The 24468-nt window shown below is 42.8% G+C and overlaps 1 protein-coding gene across 3 annotated transcripts in view; it reads right to left on the reverse strand.

The window, feature by feature from the left end:
- LRRN2 (leucine rich repeat neuronal 2) overlaps positions 1-22509 on the reverse strand; it is a 196434-nt gene extending 173925 nt beyond the window's left edge. For 2 of the 3 annotated variants that reach the window (XM_048498068.1, XM_048498071.1), the window contains exon 1: positions 22039-22373. The gene's annotated coding sequence lies outside the window, so the exon portion shown is untranslated. Of the gene's footprint in view, positions 1-22038; positions 22374-22490 lie in introns of those variants that run through there. The other variant, XM_048498070.1, reaches the window with a different exon arrangement.
- Between the last annotated feature and the right edge of the window lie 1959 nt (positions 22510-24468).

The following is a 24468-nucleotide window of genomic DNA, read 5'->3' on the forward strand; positions in this document are numbered from 1 at the left end:
TTGTGCTTACTCTAAAATCTGAACATTTTAGGTGCCAATGGAATTAAGATATTTTATTTGCCTGAAATTTAAGTCACAGGCTCCTCTGGATGAAGGGTCCAGTCTCTATTAATGTAATTCCTACAGGATGTTGGAGAGAGAATTATTTATGCCTGGTAATAAGCTTCACAGAACAATATGAACAACTATTGCATTGATCTCCTAATATGACTAGCTTTACCTCCAGTATTAAGAGATTCAAAGTGTCATACAATCCCATCAAATACGAGTTCTTTAATACCCTTACCATACCATCCAGGTGTTTTTCCTGCCTTCTCTAGATACCCTGTAGGAGAGAGTGTTTTTGACTGCCCTGCTTTGTTGCCGTCTGCTGAAGATGTGGGTGTTCAGAAAGATTTGTTTTAGCAAGCTGGCAGGATAAGTAAATGCTCATTAAGCTTGTTTGTACCAAAGTTCAAAGCACATCCCATCCCACTGATTTCAGTAAGTGTCATTAGTTAGTTAATTTAGCACTACAAGCATGATGCTACAACACTTTGTTGGTTCCAAAGATCAGTATGTGGAAATCATTGCAGTTATTATATTAAACACATTTTTATGTGAACAGCCATCCAGCAAATTCTAATAATGCACAGAGAACATCACTTTCTTGCTATCTATATATTTTATGAAAAAAAATGTTGGTCATAGAGAAGAAACCCAAGTTCCTTTCTAATGAGGAAAGTAAAAGAACCATGTCAATATTCATTATATTTTTCTCCACTAATTTCTCTTTTAGTTTCAAAATGTATGGTCAGTGCTTTTTCATTCAATATTTGTTAATTTAATGATACTATTTCCATTAGTTAAATATTCAAAATTGAATATTTGCTAATGAAATAATTCGCCAATCTGAAATCCTGGAGAGTCTCCCAAGTGTACTCAAGAAGACACAAAGAGCAAAAAAACCCCAGGAAGCTTTTATGATGTATAGTTGCTTTTTATGTTGCCTTTGCTAGCTTAGTAATGTCACAGTAGGGCTTTGGTCCATCTGCCTTCTCTCCTGCTGCCAAACCAATATTCCATAATTGAAGCTTCATCTTGGGGTGATGATGGTTGCAGCTGTTAAGCAATATACAAAATTTGATTTCCAGCCTCCTTCGGGTGGCATGTCAAGTAAGAAAGGGTGAAGTGGCCAGTCCACAAGGACACCCCTCTCACTCTTGGAAGTATTGGAAGTGGGAGAACATGGACTTAAAGTTAAAGACCCAATGGCATATTTTCTTGGCAGGTTACTTGGAATAACATTTTCTCCATCAGAGCATTAAGAGCAGCATTCCAGGAAGAAGAAGAAGAGTTGGATTTATATCCCCCCCTTTTTTTCCTGTAGGAGACTCAAAGGGGCTTACAAACTCCTTACCTTTTCCCCCTCACAACAAACACCCTGTGAGGTAGGTGGGGCTGAGAGAGCTCAGAACAACTGTGACTAGCTCAAGGTCACCCAGCTGGGGTGTATTGGAGTGCACAGGATAATCTGAATTCTCCAGATAAGCCTCCACAGCTCAAGTGGCACAGTGGGGAATCAAACCCAGTTCCTCCAGATTAGAGTATACCTGCTGTTAACCACTATGCCACTGTGTAGTGTCTTATGTTTGATAGCAAAATTGTAGACTAATTCTACAGCATGGGTTAGTTTTCATAAACTGACTTAAACTTGAGTATTCTGTGCAGCCTAATACAACCACTGTATCTTTAAAACAAATAGCTCAATTTGTACCTTGTTTTAAATCAGCGGTTCTCAACCTGTGGGTCGTGACCCCTTTGGGGGTCCAACAACCCTTTCACAGGGGTTGCCTGTTGAGGGGTGCGGTACTGAAGCGGGGTTCACACCCCAGATAGCAGGGATGCGCAACACTCACACTGGAACACACAGCAGGAACTGAGACGCACACAGCTATATCAGCTTCCCAGAAGCGGTCCTTCTTTATTAGGTTCACAGCAATGTTGCTCCCTCTGACAAAGTGCTTCGCCAGGCGACAAGAAGACAAGAGTCTCACAGTACATAGCACACTGCTGCATTATATACATTTCATCAACCAATCAGAATACCTTTCCAATTAGCTCCAGAAAGAGGCTGTCATAAAGAGATGGTCATATGACACCTGTCATTTAGATTTTGTAGATCAGACATTTGTCCTGACATCGCCTAAGACTCTCTGCATTAGTGTTCTCCATCTGTAAAATGGATAAATGTTAGGGTTGGGGGACACCATAACATGAGGAACTTTTATTAAAGGGTCGCAGCATTAGGAAGGTTGAGAACCACTGTTTTAAATTAAACTTCATACTAAAAAGGGGGGAAGGGGGAGTCCTGTTTGACCAGACCAAAAGCCTATGTCAGTGGTGGCGAACCTATGGCATTCAGAGCCCTCTCTGTGGGCACGCGCAAACAGAGTCGCCCCCCTCCCCCACACATCTAAGCTGGCCTGGGCCGCTGGGATTGATTATTAGCATTAAACCTAAAACCTACCCTGTTTTTCCTAAAATAAGACATCACCTGAGAATAAGACATAGTAGAGGTTTTGCTGAAGTGCTAAATATAAAATATCCCCTGAAAGTAAGATGTAGCAACGTTTTTGTTTGGAAGCATGCCCGTCGAACAGAACACCAGAGAATGCAGCTGTGGAGCGGAAAAATAAGACATCCCCTGAAAATAAGACAAAGCTTATCTTTGGGAGCAAAAATTAATATAAGAAACTGTCTTATTTTTGGAGAAACATGGTAGTTTTGGGGAAGCAGTGTAGGTAACCCTGTTAAGTGCTGTTAAACCCCACTGATTTTCATGAGAAGAACTAAAGCATGATTCTTTACCTGGGAGTTAGCTTGGTTGCTGTCAATGGGGCTTGCTTCTGAGTAAACCCTTCTAGGGTCGTGATTCACCCATTGGAAGAGTTGCACGGTTGCTTCAAAGCAAAGCCACTGACTACCACCAAGCTTACTCCCGAGTAATGCACATCTAGTTTTTCTAAACTAAAACCTCAGTATTCAGGTTAAATTGCCGTGTTGGCACTTTGCAATAACTAAGTGGGTCTTGGGTTGCAATTTGGGCACTCGGTCTCGAAAAGGTTCGCCATCACTGGCCTGTGTAGTGCAATATTTTGTCATGGCTACCTTGGAAACTTGCAAGAACAGCATGAAGGTCACAGTCCCAGGTTTTTCCCCTTTATCTGCTACAGATGAAAACTGTGATACCATTCTGGAACTGATATCACTAGCTCAAAGAACTGAGGGAACTTCACTTTCAGTGTCCATTGGTGGAGTACATCACCCATGCCCCAGTGCTTCATTTATGATCTACTAGAATATGGGTCATTTTAGGCTAACTCTCTGACTGTCCACAATTTTGTGAAGTTCCCCAAGCATGTGATAGGAAAGATGGGCACAGAAAAGTTTGGATATTTCCAAACTTACACAGAAAAGTTTGGATATTTCCAGATTGTTAGGGCAAGACAGAAAATGGCCAGAGTCTCATTACATAGCAAATCAAAATGGCTCTTTTAGAATTCATTTCTCATCAAATTTAGATTGTTAAAATGGAACCAGTGTGACAGAGTTTTACAGATACATTTTTTGGAAGAGCAGAATAATTTTGTATCTTATGTTTGAAGTTTTAGCACCAGTTCAACTCAAAATTGATGAAAAGGAAGAGAAAAGAACAAAGTCAGCCAGCTATTGCTAGGTGTCCTTGATCAAGTAAAATTTTGGAAGGGAAAAAATATGCTCAGTGCTAAACTCTGAAAAACATGATTTCATATTACAAGAGGCTTATTAATTGTAACAGGAATTGCAGAAGTCTCTGTGGGGTCAGTTGATAGTCTAAGTATTTCAGACTCTGAAGGAGCTGGAGGGGGATACTGGCATTAAGGCCAAGTAGAACTACTGAATAATTTATCATAACTAAAATGATTGGGGGTATCTGTCATGTTTCTGGTACCTATCATCCCCTTTTAAATGTGAGTACATCACTGGCTGGAAAGATATTTAGGTCTGCCCTCTGGATACTCATCATGGGAAATCCTTAATTCTTTCTGGAAAAGAATAGTTTCTGCAGATTCACAGATTTCTCCCACTGAAACTTGATGAGAAGCTTCATGGACATAAAACTCGAAATGGATCATCAGAGTTAAACTGTATTCATTTTGGATCATCAGAGTTAAACTGTATTCATTTTGGAATTTAGGAGGCTTTCAAAAAATTTTCCAAGACAATACACTAGCGGATTTCCTCATTTAAGCTTTGAATTGCTGTGCTCTTAACATGCTAGAACATCATAAATTTGACATTTAGTTACATTTAGTTCATTTATATTCCAATGGGAACCCTAAGTAGCATATGTTGTTCTCCTCTCTTCCACTTTATCTTCACAACAACCCTGTGAGGTAGGTTTGGTTGAAAGTATGTGACTCGCAAATCTACCTGCTCTGACAGTGCTGCAGAGTGAATGGAAAGTGAAAGCAAGGCTCAAGGAAATACAGACATTCACCCCCATCATGCAGCAGACATCTTGTGCATAATCTGTCAGGTCTCATGTATGTATCCTTGTGTATTCTTCAGTCATGATAGCATATGTATATATAGTGCACGCTTCTATGACATGGAAATGATATCTCTGTATAAAATTATGAAACGAATCTTAAAAACTATAAGGAATGGGATGGAAGGCAGTTACAAAAAATGATTCAAGCCTTTACCGGAAGGAAAGATATTTCATGTGCAAGACCATACAGTTCTGTTTCTGGCGGTTATCATTAGCTGACCCAGGCTCAGCATCAGGAACATACTTCAAAAATCATACAGGCTGCAACAAAGTGAATTTTTTAAGCAGAAAGGTCAACCTCAGTGACGAGAAAGAAATATTCATATATATTAAATATAAATGCATGAGCAAATGTGGTTCAGGTACAGAGTTCTGTGTGCAGTACTTGGCCCTGTCTTGCAGTCGAATTTTAAATGCCTTTGAGAGCACAGTGGTGTTGGCAGATAACTTAGAAAAAGAAATGGGTTTGTGAAAAGACAGGAGAAGCCTCACTATACTGAGTGCTTGGTCTTTATTTAGCCCTAGCAGGCTTTTGCAGGAATTTTTTATGAAAACCTCTATGAAAACCATCCAATTAATTTTGGAATGGATGTCAAGTTCTTCTACAGTAACAATGGCACAGAATTTACATGGCCCAACATTAAAGGAGCCCAGATCAATGCACAGAATGAAGTTGCCCACCACCAACCTTCTCTTCTGGGCATTTTCATTTATTAGCTTAGTGTCCTCATTACACTTCTTGCCATGGATCATCAAGGTGTCTTAGAGTGACTGACCATCGGTCCACGTAACTCACTAGAGCCTCAACAGAGCCTATTTGGCAGCAGTTCTCTAGGTCTCATGCAGAGGAAGGTCTTTATCAGTGCTGGCTGGTGGAGATCTTTTAATGTGAGGTGCCAGGGGCTGAACCTACAAAACCGAAACCTACAAAACCATGGTGGCCACAGCTATTCTTCTATGGGTTCATTACATTTTGTGCGGGATCTAAGTTTCTTCCTCTGTTACTTATTATATGTTAGCATTCCTCACATATAGCCACAGGCCATTACAATCAATCACAAAGAACAAGATCCACCAGACCACGGCCACACAACCTGGAAAACCCAGCACAACCAGTTGAATCCAGCCGTGAAAGCCTTCAACAATACATTAATCACAAAGAAGATAAAATGTAAATCATAAATAATATCTTTAAAATGACCAAATCTCAAAGTACTTCTCTTATTATCGGCCTGAACCCTGCACAGACTTTACAGTGGAAGGGTATACACCCTGCATAAACACAGGTCCCTCTGTTTAAAAGAAACAGCCAACTCTCACTCACTTTAAAACTTAAACTGGGAATCTGGATAAATGTGGAGTTTAAGTTATGCATGGATTATAACAGCAGAATGACTCAACTGGCATATAAAGACAAATGTATACACTGTACATGGTATCGTATACCATTCATTGTACAGGAATATACTTGTACTTTGGAATATCCTGTTAAAGGGGCACTTTTTTTGTACATGAGCAGACACTAGTACTAGCATGCCCCAATTGTTGTCTGACTCTAAAGAATGCTACTCTTGTGTCAGCTAGTGCATACAACAACATTAGCCTGGGTGAGCAGAAGCAACACACCTGAGGTCACTTCTATCCACTGACTTTCCCCTCTGGCAAAACAAGGGGCTTGAACAGACCCCCATTAACTTCAATGCCTGAGTTGCACCAAGATGAAATCGGAGCAATTTTCTTGACCATTTATTGCCTTACTAAAACCCACTCATTGGAACAGCCTTTTACACAACCTGCAATAAATACATTTATCGCAAAATACTCTACCCCATCAACAACTTCTAGACCTGAACATATATTTCACTGCCTATAAACTGATTGATGCCCTGGAACTGCTTCAGGCTTTTAAACAGCTGCCCTCCTGCTTATTTTCTGTGGCCTGGAAAAAAGGGAGAGGATTGGTGGGCACAAACCAATTTCAAAATAGCTTATAATGCAGGAAAGGGGAGGTACACAAGGAGAGGGGGATTGTGCCAGTGGGATTGGGGGAGCATCAGTGGTCACAGCACACTTATCAGTGCACCTCAGGAAGTGAGGGGTGATTACTGATATGGTTGGTGTAAATCAGAGGACAACAGAGAATTAAATAATTGCGAATCTTCATTCTGTGAGTCAATTATCAGAAAAATGGGAGTCATACGCATCAAAGATTCTGGCTGAGTGTCCATAGTGGAGTTCAGGTGAACTACTTTGACTGATGCTTGACTTTCAAGCATGGCTGCCCCATAAAAAATGATCATTAGGTGGCAAACAACTCCTCTCCCTGCAGAGATTCTATCTGGTGGACACTATACTTGATCTAGGAACTAGGAAGACAACATTCACAGCAAGAAGAAAGAAAATGATTGGATCTGGAATAGGGGTTGCTAGCTTGTATATCATTTTCAGATTCCAAATCCGTATTTTAACACCTTTGGGTAAAGATAGCTATATTCTGTCTAAGAATGGTATCTCCTGTTCCTATATAATAACTGTCCTAATTTTCACATCACAGCAGATGGAAAAGTAAGCAAAGCAATCACACAAGCACAGGCGACATTCTTGCATGAGGTCTCACTGTCCCAGAGCTATTAAGAAAGAGATATGGTCATTATATCAAAATTGTCTATTGCAGTCAGGAGAGAGAGAGGGTGTGAAGAAGGACAGAGCTAAGAAAAGCAGGAGCAGTTCCCTTTGCAGAGCATGCAGTTGTTTACCACAGGGTCCATGTAAGGGATGAACCAATTATCTACAGCAAGGACTGATGCTTTCCTGTTTTGCACTTCTTAAATTCTTTCTTCTAATGTCATTTGCTTTTTTTTTGCAACTGAATGTGGATGCCAGACAAAACTGGGTATCTATGGAGATAACCAAGCATTTTTCTCTAATGGATATAGTTGTTTAAAAATAACACCAAACAGAAAGATGCTGGTCCAACCCACCAAGCGCAATTCCTGTGCAACCCTATTCATTTCCTTGAGAATTGCTCAGTGGTAAGATTTGAGGGGTTGAGTTATTCTCTTAGGCTCATTCCGCACATGCAGAATAATGCACTTTCAAACTGCTTTCAGTGTTCTTTGAAGCTGTGCGGAATGGCAAAATCCACTTGCAAACAGTTGTGAAAGTGGTTTGAAAACGCATTATTTTGCGTGTGCAGAAGGGGCCTTAGATAGCTTTATAAGCCATGAGCTCCAAAACAGGATGCAGTTGCTTTTTGCTTTGGTTGGTTTGTAAAGGAAATGCCTACATTGTTGTGAAAAGTGCAAGATTTATCTCCTTGGGATTTCCTGGGGGGAGTGAGTTAGATAGTACTCCCCCCTCCAAAAAAGAGGGTAAAGTTACTGGCCAGAGAATGATAATGTCATTTTTAGAGAGCCGCCCAGCAGAATAAGAGAAAGTGGTGGAGGCAACCTTCTCAGAGGGGGAAACAGAAGGAGATATCATCAATCAGTGCTCCTGAAGCTCACACCTCATTGCAAAGAGAGTCCAAGCGAGGCACAGCTCTCCATTGTGCTTCCAGGCACAGGGACTAGATTGTAAAAGCAATTGGCTGCACCAGAAACTTTCCACATGTGAGGAATTAATTAGCAAGCCCCTGTAAGAAGACCTCAGGTACCTATGGGCCAAATCCTCCTGTGACTTAAGGCAACAAAAAATGAATAGGTTGAGGGAAGAAAGACTGATTTACACCAGCTGAGAATCTGACATTATTATCTGCTCAGCATTATGAGGGTACAATGGTACCAGTTCCAAAGGAATAACCTTCTGACAAGGATTAATTTTAGCAAGGATAGCACAGGAACACATTACAGTATAGCAAAACAAACAAACAAAAAAGATAATGCTTTCCAAACATCAGGATATCACTGTGGCGTTTAGAGACAGAACAATTGATCAAGTATGTAAGGTCCTTGACACTGGAGATCATAGCTTTTCATTAGAGTGCAGAATAAATTCTTTTGTTTTTATTTTAAATATAGTGCAATAATAAGCATAACTCAGTGACACAGAACTATCAATCATATTGTTTACAATAAAGAAAAATAGTAATTGGCTATCATGCCAGTTATCTTTCCATTAGTGGACCAATAATATCCAATACAATAATCTTCTTATATTATCTCAGTTGACAAAAGTTTGTTATTTTTCTCATTTCATCAACAGAATCATTGAGATTAAGAGGCAGTGATTTTTTTTTCAAAGTTGATTATTAATAGGCATTATCTTCACACTAAGCAAATGCACACTGGAGAGAATTCTGTGCTGCTTAAGAGTTCGTATTTATATTCTCTTCCTAGCTTTCAATAGCTAGTGGGGCAGCCTGACTCAGGGTGGGGGGACGGGGCAGTGTTGAATTGGCTCTTGGAGTGAATTGGGACTTGCACTGGTAGGGAGGGCAAACAGGGAGGCAGGCTGGTGCTGTGGTGTTCCATGGCACCCAACTCAGTGCCGACCTAAAGGTGGACACTGGTACTTCTGGGGGCAGGATAGGGGCATTCTTGGGGGCAGAGCCAACCTTAAGTCAGCTTCCACTGGGCTTTCATCCCAGGAATACCCCCACTGTAGCCTTCAGACTTGGTGGTCTAAGTCCCTTTGGGGCTGTGAGGGTTTTTGAAGCAGCCAGGATGTTACTGATCCTCGCTGACTCACTAGGTCGCCTGGAAGTCCTCTGGAGGCAGCGTAGTAATGGCACCAACCCCAGCTGCTGGAACCATCTGGACTGGGCTGTAAAACAAGTATACCATTGCTATCCAGAGCAGATGAAGAATCAGTGGTATGCTGCTTCAAAAAAGATGCTTTCAGACAACAGAAAAATAATTCAGTCTCTGTGTTTACCAAACAAGTAGGTGACTTTTACTAGTCTTGTGCCACAAGGAAATTATGGAGCTTTCTATCATTTCTTGCTCATTTCAAAAGTCCAGAAGACAGAATATTAGAGATATTGTCATGCATAAAGTAAAATCCACTTACATTCTTGGCTAAGGATTATGAATTCAGGAATTTTTCCAACCCCTCCCCTAACCTCAGACTCCTGGGCTTCACAGTGTCTTCTAGAAAAATATTTCCCTGATTGACAATTCATTATGTGACTTATCCAGTCTGATGCCCAAATGTCATTAGGTGTTCTTTGGAAGTAACATCTATGTGATTCTAAAAATCATGATGGTCTCATTGATACAATACAGAAATTTGTATCTATATGCCAACTCTTTGCTGAACTGCACAGTCTAATGACAGCAACTATATTTTTGTCTCAGTGAAATGTTTGTCCTTTTCTCTATATCAGTTCCATTTCTGTCAAGATGCCTAGACTGGCTGCAAAACAATTCTACTGCCAGGAGGTTTCAGTAATATATGGACCTAGTAACCATGGCATAATTTTTGTATATTCTAATACTAGTATTACAATTCATGGAATTATTTATACATACACATTCCACTGGTGACTTTTGTTTAAAACCTTCACTATGGATTTAAGCAGGCGGATAGCTACAAAGGTAGATGGATAAAATGATGTGTTTCTCCAGATATTTGCTTTCTGATTAGTTTGAAAATGCTAGTATTACTTATAGAATAATAAAACCTTCAAATTCACCTAGCTGTTCATGCTGATTCAGAGTTTTGGACTGAAAACAATTTCCATTAGAAAGTAACATTTTTTATTACCCTCAGAATGCTTTCAATTTTTCTCTGGACTTATTATCTGAATGTTTTTGGCAACTGAAATTGTCTTCTCTGTTGTTGGTTTAGAACAAATTGTGTTCTCCAATGTAAAAAAAATGATGCACTTTCAGAAACAGCAGAATATTTCAAAAATAAAGAACATTCAAAGCCACAAAACAAAAATCTCAGTTTAGAGTGTACGTGTGAGGGACGGAGGGAAGGAGGGAGGGAGAAAAGGGCAAACAGACAGACAGAGGCAATACATTGATGGGGTCAAGGGAACCTTGATATGGATAAATGTGCATAAACTTTTCTCATTGCGTTTAATAGTATCATTTGGTGATTGTTCCACATAATTCTGTGCATTCTGTGTTACCTCCTCAAATGAGGTTGTTGCCCACCAGCTGGGAATTACTAACTTCCAACCTAGTTTTAAATGCAGAACACAGCATGAGATTATTATAGGCTAACAGATCTTACTGAGGTTGTTATTTCCTGGTTGCTTACTGAAATTTATCTCCTTTCCTATGCTCATTTCATGACTCCCAGCCATATCCCCAGGCTCTCATAATTCCTCTCCTGCTTCCTATGCAGATAATTCAGATGTGGGATCTGCAGCAGACTCCTTATCTCTACAGAACAGAACAGAAAGAGCCTCTTGGTACCACCAGAAATTCAACAAGTAGTCATATCTGTTCCACCTACATCATCATTATAGTCTGGGTGGACTAGGACATCTCTGGCTACTGGTACTTATAACGGACTAGCTATCTACCTTTTTTTAAATTTCACCTTCCTCCAAGGAGCTCAAGGATACATACATAGATCTCCTCACAACATAGGTTAGGCTGAGAGAGAGTGTGTCTCCAAGGGAAATTTGGAGAGAATTCTTCCATAAGATACATATTTTGGTTGGCTGAATATGATCTTGATTGCCAGTAAAAGATTACCACAGAAACAACTATCAGGAGCAGCCACCAGGCCATACAGCGAACTTCATGGCTAACATGGGATTTGAAACCAGGATTCTATAGTTCTAAAATGGCACTTCAATCAAATTATGATTGTGTGATTTTGTACCACATAAAGATCACTCTGGTTTAGTCTTATTTCCCAAGTCACAAGTGCTGTTTTTGCATTTACAAGATCTTGAAGTGGAGTTTGTGAGTAATAACTACATCACTTTTTACCTGGTACCCACACTCAAAATTGATAATATGGATTAAGAAAGAGATTAGCCACTCTGAATTAACAGCTATGCTAAACACACTAATGGTCACTATCAGCCAAAATGGAGTACTCATTCACCTCAGATTTCTGGAATCTGAGAAAGCCAAACATGAGAATTAGGTGCCTGGATTACTGGAAACTGGAAATCATGGTTTGCCAAATTCTCTCAGCTGTCCTCTAGACAGACTATATCACTTAGCAAAAAATCAGAGCCACAAATGCAGAGTAATGAAGCCCTCACAGAATAATATCAGGAACAAAAGAGGACTATAATGCTGCAATTAAAACTTAGATATTTATTCTAAACTGTCAGTAATAGGACTGATGCTTACATTGGTACGGTAGTTTCAAGATCAAATTTAGCAAGAAAGCTCTTTGAGACATCAGAAAGCAAAAACCAGCTGTGATTCCTTTTAACCTCACAGTATCATGTTACAGCAGCTCTAAGGTGGTCACTCAGGAAACAGGAACTGAAACCCCCCACTAATATTCAGCAGTCTCACAGCTGACTCACTGAAAATATTCCTCTGGCACCTTCACACCCATCTTTTATGAAGAATCTTATTCACAGTGGCTACCTCATGATATGCAGATATCTATATAAATAAATAAATGTCATATATATAGGGTTGTCAGGTCTGGGTTGGGAAATTCCGGGAGATTTTGGTTGGCTGAACATGATCTTGATGACCACTAAAAGATTACCACAGAAACAACTACCAGGAACATCCATCAGGGCTGGCTGATAAACAAAGCAGCACAATTGGCTAGGAGTGTGCAGAAAAAAAATCAAATTCAGATCAAATGGATCAGAATTTTTTTCAGGAATCCTGGATACTTCTGATCCCCCATATCAGAAAATCCAGGATTTCTGAAAAAAAATTGGGTCCATTAGGCCTGAATCTGGATTTTCCCCCCAACACACCATGTCTTCCTCTCCTCCCTTACTCCAGTGGTGGGGATGGCTGCCTCAGAGTCCCACATGAAATGTGGAGGTCACGTCATTAAAGCACTGCACCCTCTGCAGCCTCCAAGTCCCATATGGAACACAGAAGCCATGAGGGCCGAGCTCTGAGCAGACCTGCAAGCCCAGCTTGGCTGGGCCAAGCCAGGCTCAAAGCTCTGTGCTAACTGGAGAGGGAATTCTGGTTGTTGGGTTTTTTAAAAATGGGAATGAGGATTAAGCAACCCAAATACTGCCCAAAATATTCAGCATGATTCAGGATCCACTTTTCAGCTCCCTTCAACATTGACACCTTTTGTCCAGTGAAAAAAACCTAAAATACCAATAAGGTATTTGGGGGGGGGGGGGCGTTGGTTCTGCATACATACACCTTCCCTGGCTTCTTGGTCATCCTACCTGTTCCTTGGAGTCCCACTGGCTAGCCTTGCTGCCTTCCTCCTCCTGTAACTGCAGAGAATGTTGGCCTATTTTAGAAGCACCACCTCATCCCTATCAACAGGATCCAAGTGGCAATGGCAAAAGTGGAAAGAATTTCAAGGGAGGCTTCAAAGGAACTCCTTCAGGAGCCTATCCTGGACCCAAATGGAGACTCCAAGGACAAGAGTAGGTGTTTGCACTTGCACATTTATGCTGCCTTGCATCTCACTGGGGCTGTATGGAACACTTGGGATTGCCAAATGACTGAATGGACAAATGACCCCATGTCACTAATCAAACAATGCCAGTAACACATCAATACATGAGAAGGAATCATAAACATGGACATAGAATTTTGCCCTCAGCACATGAAGGCTTCTGTCCATCTACTCATACACCCACCTCACAATACCTAGTTTTATAGCACCGTTCATTCCTTCAATCGTCTTTTCCACACAGCAGAAATAAATGTCCTGCAGATGTTTTTTAAAAATCCATTTTGGCTTTTTGTGTTTGCTCTGCGTGGACAAAAAAAACATTGCCAGCCAAAACCTTTCTTTTGTCTCATCTGCCGCCTGACGGAGCTCTTGTCAGTTTCATAGTTGTGCCTATGCTTTCTCCCACTTGTGATTCCCTGTCCAGCCTGCCACTTGCTGAAGGTTTGCGACGGAGGTTTCCTCTGCTTGCATATCATACATGCACAATTTCACTGTTAAAAGTATATGAATAAAGTTTGTTTTGCCAGGTGATCCTGCATGTTGTTTTTCTTTTTTTGTTTCGAGGGAGAGGCCTGCGAAGCTACGACGACTCAAATATGTGCATATTTCAGATACCTGTGTTTTTTCATCATAGCTTCACAGACATTTCCCTCAAAACAACTACAAAAGGAAAAACAACACCTGCATCGGATTGCCAGGCAAAACAAACTTTATTCAGGTACTTTTTACAGTGACATTGCACGTGGATGATCTGCAAGCAGAGGAAACCTCTGTTGCAAACTTTCAGCAAATGTCACAGACAGGAGGCTCCTGAAGAGGGCAGAAAGTGGCAGACACAGCTGCAGCAAAAATGAAAGTAACAGCTGGGAGGCAGGAGAAATAAAGCATCTCCTGCCTGATTTTGTTCACACAGGTAAGCAGGAGATGTCTTCAATCCATCTTCAGGGGGGAAAAAAAGATTGGTAGTTTAGCAATTTTTGAAAAAAGCTGGGTTGAGAGAAATAAAACGCCCCGAAGACGTTTTGGAAGAGAGAGCTGTGTGAAATTCTTCCCCTGGACACTTTTTAAAATGTCCTCAAGACATTATATTTCTGCTATGCGGAAAAGACCAACATGTTCAAAGCAGTGTACATGGTTCTCCCTTCCAGCCCTATGGAATTAGATGAGATTAGAGAGGGAAAGGTTCACAAACTCAGCTTCATAGCTAACAAGGGATTTGAATCTAAGTTTTCCAGTCCTAGTCTGACACTGCAAGCACTATGCTTCCAAATGTTTCAATTTCATACATTTCATACAGTTCATCCATTTTTTTTCCTTAGAAGATTTGGGAATCACTTGGTTAAACATAGGGTTGCCAGCCTCCAGGTAGTGGCTGGAGATCTCCTTCTATTACAACTGATCTCCAGTTGACAAAAATCAGTTCCCCAGGAAGAAATGACTGCTTTGGAAGGTGGACTCTATGGTATTGTACCCCATAAATCCCTCCCCTCCCCTCCCCTCCCCTAACCCAACCCTCCTCAGGCTCCGCCCCCAAGTATTTCCCGATGTGGAGCTGGAAACCCTAGTTCCACGGAAGAAAGGTTTGAAAGAACAAAAGCATTTGGACTCTATTACTTGAGGTTTCCAGACTGACTTCTGGAATTTGTTGTTTTCTGGAACAGCTACTGAGATTTTATACTGCAAGCATGAGGGCCTTAGGACTGTGCAACTGAACTTGAAAGTACGTGTGGTGAGTCATGCCACAGGCTGTGTTTGAGAGCCCCAGCTGGTGACATGATGTCATCAAACAGTGACACCTCTGATCTGTGATGCAATGAGATGTCTGGGCATGTGTAGATGTAGTAAATGATAAAAAGAAACATGGGACCCCTGTCCATAAATTCTGACAAGTCCTGGTTCTGGAGCCATTGCCAGACCTTGATTCCTCTTCACAAATTACTCCCAATGGGGCACAATTTTACTTTTCTGTTTCCAGTTGACCTCTAAGTTCAAGCATCAGTTGCCAAAGCGAAGAATCTGTATTTATGTTGCTTCAAAACACACCAGCAGTGCTTATAAGTCAACAAAGAGCTATGCATTGTGGCTATGAGAATTAATTGGTAGTAATAAGCAAACACTCTTAAATTTGATTCATGCTAGACATATCTTAAACTAATAAATCTGAGCTTGAATTGACTCAGCCCAACGTAAATTATTATATACTGGACCTAATAAGATAAGGTCCCTTGACTCCCGTGGCAACATTATTGGGTGTGACAAGAGGAGGCATCTCCCCTCTGCTTCCTTCTCACTACATCTTATCTGGTGCTAGCACTGGTGACAGTGAGGCCTTCTGTTGTAGAGCCCCCATGACAATTCCAGCGATTTAGCCAACATTCATGGGAGATATATCCCCCAGAGATCCATATGTGAGAACTTCATCTCCAATAGATCATGGAGTCTAGGACTTCACTGTGGTTCCCCTAAAAGCCAACTAAGGAGCCTGCATATGCACAGTGAGGCCTTCCTGTTGCAGCCCTCTCTATTCTTAGATGGAAAAGGGGCAGCTGCAGTATCTGGCACTGTGCTGAAATCATCCCAAGCTCTTTCAGCCATCAAAAGGGAGTGAACTTTTTTCTGACCCAGTGCTTCCAAAGTATGGAAGTTCTTTTCCAATTCATTTCCTCCAATTCTGAACGATCACTGGTCAATGGTCTTGGTAATTAGTTAACCAATATTCCTCAGGCTTAGGCTCCCAACTGCACTATGGGAATATTTTAGAGTTCAGCTCAGAAGCACCTTAGAGACGAAAAGGGTATCAGGATATAAGCTTTCAAGAGTAAAAATTCCCTTCATCAGACTGACAAAGAGAGCTTTGGCTCTCAAAAGCTTATACCCTGACACTCTTCTTAGTCTCTAAGGTGCTAGTGAACTCAGATCTAGTTGTTTTACTGCAAACCAACATGACAACCCTCTGGAACTATGAAGACGATGTTATTCTACCTTGCACAATTGTTGTAAGAAATACCAAAAGAATGGTCTGGTTCCAACATTTGTACTAATGGAGAGAAGACAATTTTTGCTAATACCCTTCTCTCACTGCAGATCCCTGTTTCATCCCTGAAGCTGACCATGAGAGTCTGCTGTCCCCCCCAGCAGCAGCATTTGGAGAGCAGGGGCAGAAGGAGGGAATTTCTGTGCTGATGACGGCAGTGCTTTTCATCAGTGGAAAATTAAGTCACACTTCAATCCATCAAAAGAAGGGTGCTTTCAGCACTCAAAAAGATCTATAAATGCTCTAAATATTTTTAATTAAGGGTGATGGAACAATTTTACTCAACCATATTTCTAGCCTGTAATGTCTATTAGTCGCAGCAAATACAGCAATCCTCAGACATACTCATAGGACAGCAGTCAAGTTTAATAAAGAGAGAAGCCTGGAGACACAAAGCCTCTGAGCATAGACAGAGAACAAGAACTACAAGAGAGCAACAACAATTAGCTCACCATAAAAAAATCAGGCTTAATAAACATCAGGTGTGCTGAGGGAACGGTCATACTTAAAGAAACATGCATCACATCCCCCTTTTTACACACAGAAATAAAACATTGAAAAGTAAAACATATACAAAAGATACTTAAAAGGACACATCTTATACAAATACTACAATTGTCAAGGTCTATATCTTTCTAGTGAAAATACGTGTCTGCCATAGGATGTTACATATCTGGGGAACTTTTGTTCAGTTTGCAGAACACGTGTTTCACCATCTCTACATCATTCACCTGTCTATTGTCCTCTGTATTCCCACTGGACATATTAGGGAACTGACCATATTGAGTGCGTGCAGGCCCATGTTGCCTTTCACCTCTATCATCATCTCCTGATAACCTTCTTTTACATCTCAATTTACACCTTTTATGTCAATAACTACGTCCATCAGGAGTCATCACCTGATATGTGTGAGGTTGATCACACTTTTCTGTTACAACCATCCCTCATTAGCTTCTACCCATACAGAGTCTCCTTCTTGTAAGGGCTTAAGGAGTTTTGCTGTTCAATCATAAAAATATTTCTGCCTTTTTTGAATTCTTTGAAGATCTTCTGTCACTCCTGCAGGTATTTTAGGGTGCAGCAACTCAGTTGTTATTGGCAATTTGCTTCTCGTTAGTCTGCCCATTAACATCTAAGCTGGTGAGTATACTGTTCCTGTAATGAGTATATTATAATATTCCAACAATGCCAAATATGGATCACTCTGCTTTTTTAAGAAGTTGTTTTATAGAACAATTGGCTCTCTCAATCATGCCATTTGACTGAGGGTACCCTGGGCTACTAAACCACCATTCAAACCCCCCATTCCTGAGCGAATTGCCAAAACTCTTTACTTGCAAAAGGCATATTGTCACTCACAGCCATCTTAGGAATGCCATGTTGAGCAAATATTGCTTTAAGCCTGGCTACTACAGTTCAGTCACAAACTGTCCAATGGTATCACCATATCTCCAAGAGTGAATCCCAAAAGAACAGTGTTCAAATATCACATTCTTTCAAGGAGTGCAGTACTTTTTAAACTGCTCAAGAACTCCCCATACATCCTTTGGCTGGCCATCAGAAAAAAACAAATGTATTGTAGACCAACATTGCTTCCTCTCCCACACAGTCCAACAAAACAGCCACTTTCCGTTTGTATAGAACATTATCAATACCAGCTGCTGTCAGATATAGTTGAAATACTTGCTCCCAACGCTTCCAATTTTCAGCCAAGTTGCCTTGCAATACAAGAGGATGCGGGGGTTGAAAACAGTCCATATTCTGTCACCAAGTAATGTCTCTTAGTTGCAGCAAACACAGCAGTCCTCAGACATGCTCATAGAACAGCAGTCAAGTTTAATAGAGAGAAGCCTGGAGACACAAAGCCTCTGAACATAGACAGAGAACAAGAACTACAACAATTGGCTCACGATAAAAAACCAGGCTTAATAATCATCAGGTGTGATAGGGGAACAATCCTACTTAAAGGAACATACATCCCATAACCTGTTCAGTCTGACAAAATTACAAAATTGGTATAATGAAAGATGTCAATATTTAGACTTCTCAGTCATTGGGGCCAACAATGCAATAATCTATTTCACTCCCTGAAGCTGAATTCTGTGAATCTCAATAGTTTGCACCATGGAAACAACCCAAGATGGTGCAATCAATACCTCCTGCTCACACTGTCTGTAATCTTCTCTTAGACCAATACTCTGCTACAAATAAAATGAAGTCTTCATTTTAGTGGCCAGATTTTTTCAAATATTCGAACCAAAGAATGTCCTTACAATGGATATCCAAAATTGGATGAATGTCAACAAACATACTGGCCAAATGTATAGACATATATGTATTTGTTTTGTGCAGCCAAGTCACAGCTGACTTATGGTGACCCTGCAGAGTTTTCAAGGCAAGAGATGTTCAGAGGCGCTTTGCCATTGCCTGCCTTCACAACACGGCCCAGGTATTCCTTGGAGGTTGCCCATCCAGGCCCTGGTTAGTGTCTGAGATGTGATGAGATCAGGCTAGCAGGATTGACATATGTGTGTAAGCACAGATTTTTCTTCATGTTTAAAATACCAGATTCTGATAAGTATGCTTAGATGACTGTCTCATTCACCAAATTGTGGACCTCCACTGTACTATATACAGGTCAATGTACCCAAGAAGAGGAGATCTGATGGTACACAGTACAGAACTTAGTGGCAGACTTCAGTTTTCCAGTCCTGGATGTTGCTGTCTGACTCTTTTTATCTGAGAAGTAATTGCCAGCATCTTTTCCCACCAGCGTGTTAGCTTCATGTGCAGTCATTTTGTATCAACCCAAAGTGACAACTGTTTTGACCGGCTTTTAACACTGATGCTGTACTAGTATGAGTGCGACAGTGTAAGATGCAAGAACAGGGAGCAGCACAGAAGTAGGTCAACTGAGAGGGGGAGGTTTCCCCAAGGTGAATAGTGACATCAGGTCATGGAAGAACACTGCAGTAGCTTATCATAAAGATGCTGAAGGGAGCAAAAGGGTATGTTTGCCAACCAGAAGATCTTTTAACCAACACGCAGAAAAGCCTTGCACAGAGGAGAAACCCTGGTAGAGGTGTAAAGTTGTGGGTTCAATTTTTGGACCATTTTGCTAGTGAAACTCCTGGTGGCATATCAGCGAGAGTCCCTTTCATGGCAGCGGGGGGCGGGGGGGAGCTCCAGTTTTCATATTCAAAAAATCCCTTCCTACATGTAACAGTCTGAATGGAATTCACTTCACTTCGTGAAGGGACAAGAGCCTGCAAAAGGCAGCATTAGTACCACTTGCTTAGCACAGGGCTACGTGCCTGCTTGCCTTCTGATGCTCTATTTGCCACAGAAGTCCCTATCCATTCGAATGAACATGGGACCCATGGCAGGTGAAAATGAAGAACATTTGAGAATCTCCCCTTTTGCCTGTGTTTCTCTGCTATCTTTCAAAAGCACCAGCCCTGTATTTAGTGCCAGTGAACTGATTTCTCTTTGCTCAAAGATTGAGGCTAACCTAGCCCTCCCTTTTTCAAGGTATTACATTATTTTGACAGTGAGCCATAGATATCTTCTAGAGCTGATATGCTAGAACAAGAGTGGGAGGCATAATGTGGGAGGACCAAAGTTTTCAGTGAAGTTCTGAACAGCATTTTCTTTAAAGAACTGGCTACTGGATGCTAAAAGTCCAGTGCGGATGGGGGTTGAGCACCTGTAATAAACAAGAGCCTGTAAATGTTGTGTTTCCAAAGGCAGCTTTGGACATTTCATGGAAACAAGATGAGGAGAAGCATGAGTGACTTTTCATGCACTTATCTCCACAAGCGTGATGAGCAAGTTCCAGATGTGGCCCATGCATTTTATCTTCAGTGGGGAGATGCATGAGTTCCAGTTATGGACACTGCACTGGAAGCATAGAAGAGTCCTCCTACACCTCTGTGTAATATTCAAAGCCACCTGGACACTCCACTTGGAGACGCCAATAAGACAACTACAGGGCTTCATCAAATTCCTGGGCATCCATGCTAGAAAGGACCTGCTGTTCCTGGTGGGAGACTGTGCTCCCTTGAGACAGAAGCGATCATCAAAGCAGAAGCCTTGTAATGGGGGGGGGGGGGGGGGGGAAGAGATTTTCTATATTCATATCATGCAAGCCTTTTTCACTGGGGATTTTTTTCCTCCGAGAGTTTGACATGTGAAGAAGTCTGTTTTCTCAGCTGGGTCCAAAAGGAGGGAGGGGTGCCACTGGCCTATGGGGTGTGTGACAGGACTTGGGGCTGTGACCATGCCCTTGCCCACTCTGTCACACATCTCATAGCTGCTTTTAAAGGGGAGATCAGATCATTGACCCCCCCAATATAGCAGGCATTCTTGCCCTTTGATAAAAGATTATGGAACGACAGGCACATCTTTATGCGGGGGAAAATAAGGTAACTGACGTGGCCCTTGTATAGTCAGGAAAACTGAGGCCCCTCTGTCTTCTTGATGTGGAGGGCACATGCTCATTTGCTGGTGACCCACACCTTCCCTTCAGCGGGCGCTCCTGCTCAGTTACTAGGGAGGATTGGTTTCACAGCCATTGGGAGAAGGCTGCATGATCGTGCGTAAAAGTGAAAGAAATACAAATTCTAAATTGATCTGTGAGCTGTGAAACCTCATGTGGCGAAACTCTGTCTTACCAGGTACATAGGCTGTGCTGCTTTAGCAAGGTAGGCTGCAGATAGGAAGCATGATTGATAAAAAAAAAAAAAGGAAATGAGGAAGAGTGGAAAGACGGGGAAAGGGGGAGCATACAGCCCTTGCGCTCTTTTGAAGGTGGGTCCTATTATGTGGTATAAACGGTGAGGCTATTCTGACAGCATGAAGTACCTCTGTATTTTTCCGAGCTACCAAAAAGAAAGGAGGAGAGGGCACCCTCCCCCTCCAATCCCCCCGCTTGTTTTACCAACTCTTCGGCAGAACTGACCCATCATCTTTCTTGCTTACAGCCGGGTTCCCTTGGATCAGTCCTTATTCGCATGCTAGCCTGGCTCTTTCTGGGCTGGGGTTGACAGCCAGCCATCGCCCTGGGTTGTAGGCTTGGTAGGGCTGCTGGCAGAAGCAGGTGAAAGGCTTGTCTGCTTGAGCGACTGAGCCCTGCAGGGCACAGACCCCTTGCCTAATGCAGCGTCCATTTCCAGCACTTGGCCTCCCCAGTCCCCTAACTGTCCTTGGTGGGTTGAGTTTGTTTAACCTCTCAGTCCCTTGAGCCTCTAGTCCAAGCTTTTCTCCCAAGAGCCAGACTACGTGGGTCAATATTCAGCCTCTTGTACAGTTTCTTGGGGGTGGAAGTCCAGGCTGGCTTGTGACTGCCAGCACGACCCGCAAAACCCGGGGGGAGAGGCCGAGGGGGACCTACCCTTTCCAGAAGAGGCACCCCGAAAGAGCGCCCAGGCACCCCGAAAGAGCGCCCAAGCACACCCCAGGGCGATCGGACTCGGAGGGTCTGCCCCGGTCGCTTTGGCAGCAGGCATTACCCAGATCAGAGTTTAGCCCTTTTCGCTGAGGTTCCCCCCGGCACACCTGGCGCGAGTGCAGGCAACGGGGCATCGGTCCCAGGGCAGGGGCTGCCTTCAGCATTACCTGCCAGTCTCGAGATCAGCACCCGAACTTTGCTACTGGTCGCCCGCAATCGCTCCTGTCTCACACGGCACGGCACGGCACGGCACGCCCCCCCCCCCATTCACTTTCTCGCACGGAGACGACAGCTTCTGCCCCACGCAGCCCTTCCTTTCCCCAGCCTTCAGCCCGACCAAAGGAACCCGAAAGCAGAACGTCAAGAAAGAGGGTCCGGTGAAGCCCCTGCACCCCTCGCCCCAGCCGCCGCCGTCGCCGCTGCCCAATACACGGAGCTGGGACTTACCCTTGGACTCTCCTCTCCTCTCCGCTGCCGGCGATGCTGGGGTTTTCCTAGCTGCTCCCTGCCATCGAGGCGCGCATCTCCGTCTCAGACGGTCCCTGGAGTTGGCAGACAGACCAGGCGGAGGGGAGACACTTCTGTAGCCCAGACGAAGCCCGGGGATTTCAGACTCCCCCACCACGGGCGAGACGACAGCAGCACCGTCTGCCTTGATCCTCTGCTCTCTCCTTCTCAGCTACTTGTTTGCAGGCTGGAGAGACAGAGAGACAGAGAGAGGGAGGCTGTCATTCCTTCCCCTCTCCCATCTCATTTGTGATCACACACACTCACACAAGCGCACAAACACTTGCCTCTCCTCCCCTTCCAGAGGCTCTCCCCCCTCCTCGCCTCCTCCCTGCTAGATTCACTCACTCCTCCCTCTCGCTGGAGTCTTGTCACTGCAATGTGCCACCCACCTGAATCTGCTTCTGCCTGCTTTGCCACTTAACTCCTGAGGCACCAGCAAGCTCTGCACCGTAAACAACGGGGTGTGCACCGGGGTGGGGAGCCACTTGGCAAGAGCAGGCGGCAGAGGCAAACGGTGTTTGTGTGGGGAGGAGAGGGGGGGACCCTGGCAGAGCTAACGGGCAGTGCGCCAGGATTCAGAAGAGCAGCTGTCTCCATGCAGAAGCTGCCACCTCTGGGCAGAGGAGGCAGAATCCGTCAAACTTGACAGGCCAGTAGCCAGATTTGTGTGTGTGTGTGTGGGGGGGAAGTAGGGAAAATCAATGCAGAACAGCCAAAACATCAATACAGATAGATGCATAATAGATTTGAATGTAATCGTGGTATAATGGTTAAAGTGTTGGACCAGATGCTGGAGACCTCCGTTCAAATTCCTACTCGGCCACTGAAGCTCACTGGGTAACTTTGGGCCAGTCATTCTCAACTCAAGCTATTCCACAAGGTTGTTGTTATGAAGACAAAATGGAAGATGGGAGAATGATATACACTGCTTTGGGTCCCCATTGGTGAGAAAAATAGGGGTAACAACAACATGGTGACAGAGTTGTATGAAATATTAATAAAATATATTTTAAATTTTATAAAGTTTGAACATGTCCTAGTCCTTGTGAAAATCTAAGGAGAAGCTTATTGGATCAGAGCAGTGCTTCCATCTGGTCTAACGTCCTTCTCCAAGAATCACCAATCAGATGTCAAAGGAAAAGCACACATGCAAAGTCCACAGACAACAAGGTCCTGCTGCCTCCTCTCCAGCCTCCAGCAATCAGAGGCATTGTGCCTCTGAACCTGCAGGCCCCAATTAACTATCATGGCCAATAGACAATAGCCCTATCCTTTATGCTGTGGTCCTCAACCTCCCTGAGACTGTAGGCACCTTTGAATTCTGAAACATAAAATGGCTGCCCCAAGAGATACACACACACACACACACACACACACACACACACACACACACACACACACACAAGCTGAAGTGCAGGGGAGAACAGTGGTAATTAAAAAACACATTGAGAAAGAAGAGTGATCAGGAGAACAAGACCAACACAGTGGCGGTACCTCTCAACATTGTTTAAATTGGCACAACCAATCAGAAACCCTGCCGAAAAAACCCTTACCTGGCCTCATCCACTTTCTAAAAAATCAGGAATGTTGTTGATGGGTTCCATGATGCCCCCAGGTACCTCGTTGGGAACCCCTGCTCTATACATTTGTCTAACCCACTTTTAACCTTGTGGCAGTGAGTTCCACAAGTTAACTGCGTGTTGTATGAAGGAATACTTCCTTTTTTGGCTTGAATTTATCTTAGCCTTGAATCTACTACCAAACAGTATCATAGGGTGATCATGCTTTCTAGTGTTACAAGTGAGGGAGAAAAGTTTCTCTCTGTCCACTGCCTTGGCACCATAGTGCTGCCATGGATTTTGAGTACAAAATTTAGATGGAAATGGAATTAAAGGGTCCTTATAGGACACCAAAAGTTGAAAGATCCTCTGTTTTAAAATGCCAGAAATGTAGAAGGTAAAGTTTACCCAGTGGGATATCAATTAGGAATCAAATTTAAAGGTATACCAGGAAGCAATTTGAGCCAAGCAGTAAACATTTATTTACAATATTTATAGCCCACCACCTTCCCCTCTGAGACTCAAAGCAGATTACACAGGCCTTTTGTACACATGTGGTCTGCCTCACATGAAGTAGACATTTCCATGGGGTTGGATTATGCACTCATTTTGCTCTCTTTAGAAGCCACCACACTCTCAGATCAGAGAAGATCTGTGGCTTCCAAAACCAGACAAAGGGCGACTTTTCCTTGCCTTCGCAGAGAAGGTGAAGTAAATCAGGAAGTGTTACTCTTGATTTAGGCTTTCCAGCTCCTCCCCACCTTTCCCAGCCCACACAACAGCTCTTCCAGGGAGAATCTGCTGGGCG

Source organism: Sphaerodactylus townsendi, linkage group LG05, assembly GCF_021028975.2.
Source record: "Sphaerodactylus townsendi isolate TG3544 linkage group LG05, MPM_Stown_v2.3, whole genome shotgun sequence".
NCBI classification, from domain to species: Eukaryota; Metazoa; Chordata; class Lepidosauria; order Squamata; family Sphaerodactylidae; genus Sphaerodactylus; species Sphaerodactylus townsendi.